At 35.7% G+C, this 9,381-nt stretch overlaps 2 pseudogenes; both read right to left on the reverse strand.

Moving 5' to 3' along the window:
* Positions 1–1,369: 1,369 nt before the first annotated feature.
* On the reverse strand, positions 1,370–2,256 carry LOC137712353 (class V chitinase CHIT5a pseudogene; annotated as a pseudogene).
* A 1,024-nt stretch (positions 2,257–3,280) lies between these two features.
* LOC148691107 (uncharacterized) lies at positions 3,281–5,769 on the reverse strand (annotated as a pseudogene).
* Positions 5,770–9,381: the final 3,612 nt, after the last annotated feature.

Below are 9,381 nucleotides of genomic sequence, written 5' to 3' on the forward strand. Positions count from 1 at the left end.
ACATCCAAATTTCCCTTCTTTTCTTCCAATTATCTTCGTCAAGTCATCTCCACATTTGACACCCGGTAAAGTATTCTTCTCATTGCCTTGAGCCACAAGAAATCGCAGCAAAAAAGAAAATTGGTAGTTGTAAGAAAGTTATCCTTGAAAACTTATATTACAGCCAAAAAACACAAAGAAGAAAAATATCATTACCATGAGGAAGTGATGAAGAAGTTGCAGGAAAAACACCGAGAAGAAGATACAATGCTGCAACAACTAAAACCAACATTGCTAGAAAACTGCTCATCTTTGTAAATTGCAGGAACAAGAACTTGTGGAAGCCTTCGGTATGAAATTATTTGTGGCGAATCTAGTGATCCTAATTAAGGAGATTGACCCTGAAAGCAAGCAGACTTATTGCGAAATGTCCATGAAATATTTTATAATTAATGGTTTTTTGCCTACTTTAATGAGAATTTGGTACAAATTGCATTGTTTAAGGTTTACGTTTAGAGATTATGGACTTGACATCTACTTCACAACGTTCACTACTCCCCTTGACTTTGGATTTTTGAATTAAATTTAAAACACATCTGGCACAACTGAAACGACAAAACCAGCCTATTTGTGCGATAATTCTGATAACTTTAGTTTCTGACGAAGCTGCTGCAAGTGGTTTTATATATTCTTCTTGGAAGCTTTATTGTCTAAATCCAGTTCATATGCTGCTCTCTTGTATTTTAAGAGAAAGACTTTGTGCAAGATGTGTAATTTCATTTTTAAAGACTTACCGGAAAATCTTTTTTGTATTTAACTTTCTCATAATTTGATCTCATTTGTCAGTGTGATTGATTATTTAGGGTATAGGATGGTCATTTAGATGTTCCTTTCTAGGTTTTGAGTATCAATTTTTAGGACATCTAGACCTAAAATTTAAGGTATTAACTAATTCGAGACTAAAAACCTAAAGTCCAAGCTCGAAATGATCTACACCAGTACCGAGATCAATTAATCATGTCAATAAATGAGATCAAAGTTCAAGCAAGGTTTTAAAAGACGTTATTAGGCACTAGTCAGGCGGCGGACTGAGGCCTAGCGCCTAGACGGCTAGCTAAGGCCTAGGCGGATTTAAGTAAAATTATTATATATCATATAAATAAGTGTCTGCTTATACTTAAAAAATACATAATTTCATTGGATACAGAAGCTGCAAAATAGAATGACATATACATTATTAATCAAATATTTCTACTTTACAATAAGTAGATTACAGTGAAATTATACACATAAATGTCTTTAACTACTTGTAGAGTTGACGACATGATGAGATAGATACAAATAGGAGATATAACCACGAAGCTCGAGATTTGGCGCATTCATATTCCCATCAAAATAAACCCTCAGTATTTCCAAGCATTACAAGCTGCCAAACAAAAAACACAACAATAAACTCAAACCTACACAAATTTTGAAATTAAAAAAAATATTGAATTCAAACTTATAAACTCAAACCTACATAAATTTTGAAATTAGTTGGAACCTCACCTTGTTTGATATTGCCCATTCATTGTCCTGGCCCAGAGCCCAAACGAAGTATCCACCCAAGCCCAAGAACTTCGCAAACCAGACCTTCACGTCCACGGATCGGACACCATCATACCCGACCCAAGATCTACCCGAATAAGAATAGTAAGACGCTGATTCGGCATCAAACACAACTGTTGCATTGGTTCTCTTGTTAAAATGAACTATTTGGTGATAAACCAAAAACACCATCCCTAAGGCCCACACCTAAAGCCGGTGCCCCGATCCCGTTCACTTTTGCAGACCCACGACGAGATTTTTGGGTGGGACACCGGTTTCGAATTTGGATCCTCTTTGAGGAAACTGGTCGGAATCTTCCTGACCAGTGTTAGTGAACCATTAGATTTTTATCCAATAGCTACAATTATTTTAACTTTTAGAGAGCTTCTCTGTTTATAGCCGTTGAATAAAAATCCAACGATCCACTAACACTGGTCAGAGGATCCCGACCAGTTACCTCAGAGAGGATCCAAATCCACCGGCTTCAATCCACAACCCGATTCCGTAACGAGTACTAATATTACTGTTGGAATCGTCCAACGCGGCTTTCATCCCGGTGAAATTTTCCCATGACCCATGATAATCATAGCACATTGGGCTGCCCCAATCCAAATATTTACTTATTGCCCCGGCCGGATACGATCTCGGACCGCCGTAAAAAGTAAATTTCGAGCCATCTGAATTGTGCATTGTTATCACCGCCTCCTATGGACAGGAGTGTGGTGACAGGCGGGTTTTTGGTCCGGAGCGCTTTGATGAATTCGGGTATTCTCGCTTGGTCGAATTGGGTGACGTAGAGTTTGTAAGTGGAGGGTTCGGGTTGGAGGAAAGCATAGTAGATGTGGGTGAAGCATTGGGTGTCTATAGAGGATGGTGAGAACGAACTAGGTGATGGGAAATAGGCTGCTCTGATTCCTTTTCCAGATGGATAAAAATGATCCGAACTCGAACCCGAGCCGGAAGAAAGCACTGTGTGGAAGATTACAAGGATGAAAAAGGGCATCAGTTTTGGGGTACCCATTGCCCTACTTCTGAGGTACAGTATTCGGAAATGGTCGGCTTAATTGGGGGTTGTTAAGTTTTGAATAGCGTTTTTTTATTTTTTTTTATAGAGGCGGGAGGAAGCCAGAAATGCGAATGCTAAGGAAATATTATCGACCAAGTTTTCAACATTTGGTTTTGTGTTTGGAAATTTGTGGTTGAAGTTTCCTCCTGGATACATGTCAAACTAAAAGTAGCAGCTAGGGTTTGAAATTTGGAGGAGGAAATACAGCCAATTAATCTACAGAAATCGTGGCAAGAAAAAAATAGAAGTTTCTGCAGACAAATTGCTCATGTCTCTATCTATAGCTGGTCTTAAGTTTCATTCAACTTCATGAGAGGAGAACTTGTATACAAGCTGCTGTACGCCTTCTCATCTACGATGCATGGATACGGACACGAATACGAAAATACGACACAATATGGGGATACATCAAATTTTTAAAAACGAAAACACGATACGGCAAGGATACAACAATTAAAAATATATATATAAATAAATAAATATATGCAACACATTATGAAATAAGCATTCAAAATTATTACACAAGTTCAAATTTATTTCAATAAACTCCAAAAAGTTAATAAAAAGATGATCCATCCAACAACCAACTAGTCCTCCAACTTGAAAAAGTAGACAGAACATCCAAACAAAAATTGAAAATAGAAAGTCTCATTCAACTTCCACATTCATGACGTCTCCTCCACTAACCAAAGTAGTCTTCAATGATGGTTCATCAGGTGAAAGGTTAATTAGCAATTTCAAGCATCCTGACAGTTTCTTCACCCAAGTTATCAAGGTCATCTCCTCCAACATCCCACAATCGAGTAATACTTTCTTTGTAAGTTGAGCTATTCCTTGATAAAGACAAAGATTATTATGCACAAATACCAAATCCTCGGCTCTTTGTCGTGTAATCTTGTTTTTTGTCAAAGAACGAATAAAACTTTATGTACTCCAATTTCTTTCACAACAAGAGGAGGAACAAAGTTGTCAAGTAGCTCCAACGCTATGGATTGGAGACTAGGTGTAGAAGCTCCATGGACAATCCACCACATCACTGGTTCCTAATGAAACCCATCATTCATAGAATCAATAGCTCCAAATCATTCAAGCACATAGAGAAAGAGGCATACTCCACTTTGATATTTCTTCTAATTTCCTCATTGAAAAAGTATCTCTCAAAGCACTTTTTCCTTTCAGTTGTAAGCTCAACATCTCGGCGTGGAGCAACACGACTAGGGTCTTCTTGAAGCCATTCTCAACTATAATACCTAAAATAAAAGAAATAGCACTTTGAAAATATAATCATAAAGCTAAAGATAAATTTAAAAGAATTTACAAGGAAATTAGCAAAATCATTACCTTGGATTTAATGAATGTCCCAAACAGTGAAGTGGCGTGTTACTTTTAGTCAATCGCTCCAATAAAATGCAATGCACTGCATAAAGAAAACTGTTATTTTCATGTAATGCCTTGCACTTATTCTTGTAGATAGTAGCTTTCACCTTTTCATCATAGCATCCCACCACTCATACACCAAGTGAAGACAAGGTTTATTTGTTATAGCCATTTTAGAATCTCATATAATGGAGTTGTAAAGAAAATAATATAATCAATCTTCACCCAAAATACTCTTCCAATATCTTTTGCTTCACCATCATTGTTTTAACCAAATCATTTTCTTTGTACAAAGCCCAATATGGACTGATCACCATTTGCTGTAAACCTTCCTTTACTTCCTTAAACTTCTAAGCATCACAAGTGTGGAACAAATCTGAAAAATTTAAAAATTAGGACAGCTCATAATTGAACAAGAAAAATTAGGACAACTCATAATTGAACAAGAAAATTAGGACAACTCAGCAATGGAAAGCAATTTTAGTTTGCAATGTTCATTAAACATAGGCAATCTCATGTTATGGTTCATAATAAAAAAATTTATGGACTAAGCATCACTAGCAATAGTTGAAATCCACTTGCATTTATCATACCAAACATTTTGTTTCGGCGAGCATATACTCTTCAAAGTAAGATTAAGAGTGTGAACAACACAAGATGTCCAAAAGATTTTGGGATTGTGGGCTTCAATAAGTAACCCAGCAGCTTTCCAACATTTTCATAACCAATTTATTTAATAGCAAGTTGGCAATGCAATGCTTGTCTTATTCACCTTCGCAGTTAATTGCCCTTAAGAACATAGCCCACTTTCACAAGTTGTCATAATATTAATAAGTGGTCTCCCTTGTGCATCTGTCAACCCATCATTGCACAGACTTAAACTTTTAGTGCTCCATGTGAGCTTGATTGGTTGGAGGCACCGCTCAATGTGACTCTTCTTTTGTTGCAAAAGAGTAGTTCTGAGTGCATTGTAACCTAGTGGAACATACACTGAAAGTGTAGAAGCACGCAAATATAAGTTACGATAGTGCGAATTTCTTGCAAGGTTAAATGATAAGCCACTTGTGTAAAACATCCTTGCAACTTCAACATCACATTGATCTCAAGCCTCCTTGTTAAAAGCTTTACTGAGAGGCCCACTTGTTCCCTTTCTCTTCTTTGGATCAAGATTTACTTCAGGTAGATCATAACCAAAAGAACCAGTATTGGGCAAAGAAACATGCCTAAGTGCAGAACCCTTCAACTTGCATTGGCACTTTTGAACTAACTTTTCATTTCTACAAGAGTTTCATTAGTAACCTTGTTGCAATACGCGATCTCATTTCCAAACATTTTTAACAAATGAAACTTGACCCTAGAGTATAATATATAAAAATATTATAAGAGATAAAAAAACGCATCATGAAAGCATATATAAGAATATTATAATCTAAATTACTCCGGTCTACTAGACAATAATATTATTATAATATGCAAAAGCAGAAAAGAAAAAGAGGGCTTTTCGTTCAAAGATGGGTTTTGGCCTCAGAAAAGCAAAATGGGAATCAGATTATGCATCGAATGGAGAATCACTGAATCAGTAAAGCAAAGGAATCAGATCAGGAAAACATCGAAATTATTATCAAAATGAAAACGAAAGCTTAAGGAAAGCATGGAATTCGAAACCCAACTCTTACCAGCAGTTGTAAAAGATAGGATGCAGTAGTTGCAGACGGAGACGACAGATCAGTTGCAGGTGACAGTTAATGATGAAAGTCTCTCCCAAGAAGTGATTTTTGAGATTCAAGTTAGGAAAAATAGGTAGATCCAAATTTTATACACAAAATCGTTTTGATTTCTTTTTGTTAAAGAATCGTTTCAATTTAGGAACCTCCAATCAATCACGATTTTGTGTGGATTAGTGTAATTATTTTTTACTTATTTTTTCTGATTATCCTTTGATTTTAGTTTGAAATGTATCTGAAAAGTAGGATACTAATATCTCGACACTAGAATACGCGTATCCCATTAATCAACAACGTATCCGCATACTCCGCTACGTATCGGGCACTTTTCCTCCACGTATCCATATTCCCGCTTGTCAGATATGAAATACGTTGGCTTTTCTCCGTGTCCATGTATCATAGCTTCTCATAAAGGGGTGAGACTTATGTATATACATAACGCTCACGGGCGGAAGTCTACTCCACCCCTTTGTGAGGAAGCTGCCACACTCCACTTCTTGTGAAAGGATTGCCATATACTAAAACGTCTTTGTAATAGGTGAAACTTAAAAATAAATAGAAAAGTTGAACTTTGCTCTCAATCCAATTCAGATAATTCTTCGAAGGGTCATGTTCCATGTTCTTAATTATGGGGTAGCCACTAATTTTTCTCATCATTTAAAGCACACTCGTGATCTCGTGCACCCATGAAATTGTTGACGTCCTCGTAAGACCACATCCATATGAAATTGATCAAGTCAAGTTTCATATATTGTATAAGTATACGTCCATAGGGTCATTGTAGATACATTTAGTGGTGAATGGCGAAGAAAGCAACCAACGAAGACTTTGGAAGCACATAATTACTTTTTAATGCTTTTAAATTTTAATCTAGACTGTTTATTTTAGGGTTCAATGGATTAGGGCTGAGTTCAATATCATTCGGTTTGGTTTTTGGCAAAACCGAAAACTGAACCTAAGTTATTGATCAGTTTGGTTCAGTTCGGTTTTCTGTTAGTTTTCTTCAATTCAGTTTTTGGTCGGTTCTATTTTTTTCAGTTCAGTTCAAATTTTTTTTTTTTCAAAGTAAGAAAAATTCTCAAGATCAATATAAAAACAAGCATTCCAACTTGAATCAAAGACATTAAAATCAAAGTTCAAACATTCAAAGTTCAACCATAATCATGTCTTTCAAAGGGTTTAAATTGAGCTTTGATCGGAAGCAGAAACATTTAACTTAGAAAATCTGCAACATATTGAGATGAAGTGAAGGAGAAAGTTTTCAAAAATTAGTACTTCTGTCTAATGGTATTCCACTTCTCTTGTAAGTGAGAGGTATTACGTTCAATTCTTGCCAAAGATGAATTTGAACCACATTATTGTTAGTCCATTGTGAGGCTCAGCCCATCCTCTTGCCTACATTTAAAAAAAATAAATAAATAAAAAATTAGACTTCAATAACCTTGGGACTTTTTAAGTCCCCTATAGCTTACAATTTCTACCCCTTTGGTAAGTGCCTTCACATTGAAATTTGCATATTAAAACTACCTCTAAAAGATAATTAGTGGAAGTTTCATTTCATCTTCTCTCGGATAAAATATTTAGACTATTAAATGAGAGTTTTGATCATCAGAAGCACGAATGAATATACATTACTCATCATCTTCATCCTTATCTTGTGGATGGTTGGTAGGTTTGTCTTATTCGGTTTTATGTTTTTTGTTGATTTCAATACTCTTTTTAACTTTGTGCATTCTCTGTTAGTCTTGACCGTTAATTTTAATTTAATTGTTTAATTTAACAGCTACAAACAAAAAGAATGTGTAAAAATTATTTCCTTTTTTTTGTTTAATACAAGTGATAACGAGAAAAGGCAACTTCCACTCAGGACCTCACATACATGAAAGAATGCTATCAACCACTAAGCAACACACACACACAATCCGGTCTTTTAAGTTCCTTGTACAGAAATTCCAGAGATACGTGGATTGTATACTTGAAAATTAGTCGAACATGCACATTGACATGCTTGGAAGTTTAAATCGAGTAAGTGGCTTGCAGAATGGTCTCAAAGCCAAATGGACTTGCAAATGAGGCAACAAGTTGAAACACTAACTACCCAAGAATGATAAAACTTCCACAGGTACAAAATTATAAACAAAGTTATATTCGGCACTAATTGGGCAGCGGGTAGAGTCTAGTGCCTAAGCGTCTAGGTGAGACCTAATTTTAACAAAAATTATTAAAACATATGAATAAATGTCTACTAGATTAAAAAATAATAATAATAACATAATTGTATTGTAATATATAAATTGAAAAATATAATGTAAATTTTAAATACCAGAACATATTGAAAATGTGGAAAGAAGCATATAGTGAGTGTTAATCCAACTAGCTATCATAAAAGTCTCTTACAATTTATTAGAAAATAAAATACAAAATAAAAGATAAAATTTATGTCTAAGTAAGAATCATGACCTAAGCTCTAGACGGATGCCTAAAGTAGGTCTAGATGTCATTTCTTATTTTTTAAATGCTTATACATTACCGTGACGTTGCCCAACTGCCTAACCGGTGCTTTTAAGAACACTGACTATAAAACATATATAGCCATCATCATATAAGAAGTGGAGGAGGTGCAGAGCCTGCCTGTGACTTGGTTGGGTTTTTAATGGGTGAAGGCGGCGACGACTTAAGGATTAATCTTAGGCTGCGCCGGACGGGCACAGTTTTCTTGCTAACAATCTCACTTTGGCAACCAAACTTCCCTTCTTTTCTTCTAATCATCGTCGTCGAGCCATCTCCACAGTCAACCTGCGATAAAGTATTCTTCTCGTTGCCTTCAGCCACAAGAAAATCGCAGCAAGAAAGAAAATTGTCAGTTGCAAGAAATTATCCTTGAAAACTTATATTAAAGCTGAAAAACGCCAACAAGAAAAACATCATTACCATGAGGAAGTGATGAAGAAGTTGCAGGAAAAACACCGAGAAGAAGATACAATGCTGCAACAACTAAAACCAACTTTGCTAGAAAACTGCTCATCTTTGTAAATTGCAGGAACAAGAACTTGATGAAGCCTTCAGTATGAACTTATTTGTAGCGAATCTAGCGATCCTATTTAAGGAGATTGATGACCCTGAAAGCAAGCAGACTCGTTGCGAAATGACACTGAAATATATTATAATTAATGTTTTTTTGCTTAATTTAATGAGAATTTGGTACAAATTGCATTGTTTAAGGTTTATTTTTAAGATTATGGAGTTGACATCTACTTTCACAAACGTTTACTACTCCCGTTGCTTTCTAGGAAGGCAATATCAGTCACCATAGCGACACAATTTGACTTTGGATTTATGACTTAAATTTAAATACAACTGGCACAACTGAAACGACAAAAACCAGCCCATTTGTGTGAAAATTCTGAAAACCTTGGCTTTTGACGAAGAAGCTGCAGGTGGTTAATTATATATATTGTTCTCGGAAGCCTTAATGTCTAGAACCAATTCATATGCAGCTTGTGAAGCTAAAAATAATCAAGAAAAATATAGATGGGACACATAGATTTTTGAGTAAAAAAGATAAGATTACCTTCGAGGCACACCGGGATTTCTATGCATAAGCAGTAGGCAATCATCCCTCAATCAAGTCAAAAGTGCCCAAAATAA

Source organism: Pyrus communis, chromosome 14 (assembly GCF_041283825.1).
Source record: "Pyrus communis isolate YQ-2024b chromosome 14, ASM4128382v1, whole genome shotgun sequence".
NCBI classification, from domain to species: domain Eukaryota; kingdom Viridiplantae; phylum Streptophyta; class Magnoliopsida; order Rosales; family Rosaceae; genus Pyrus; species Pyrus communis.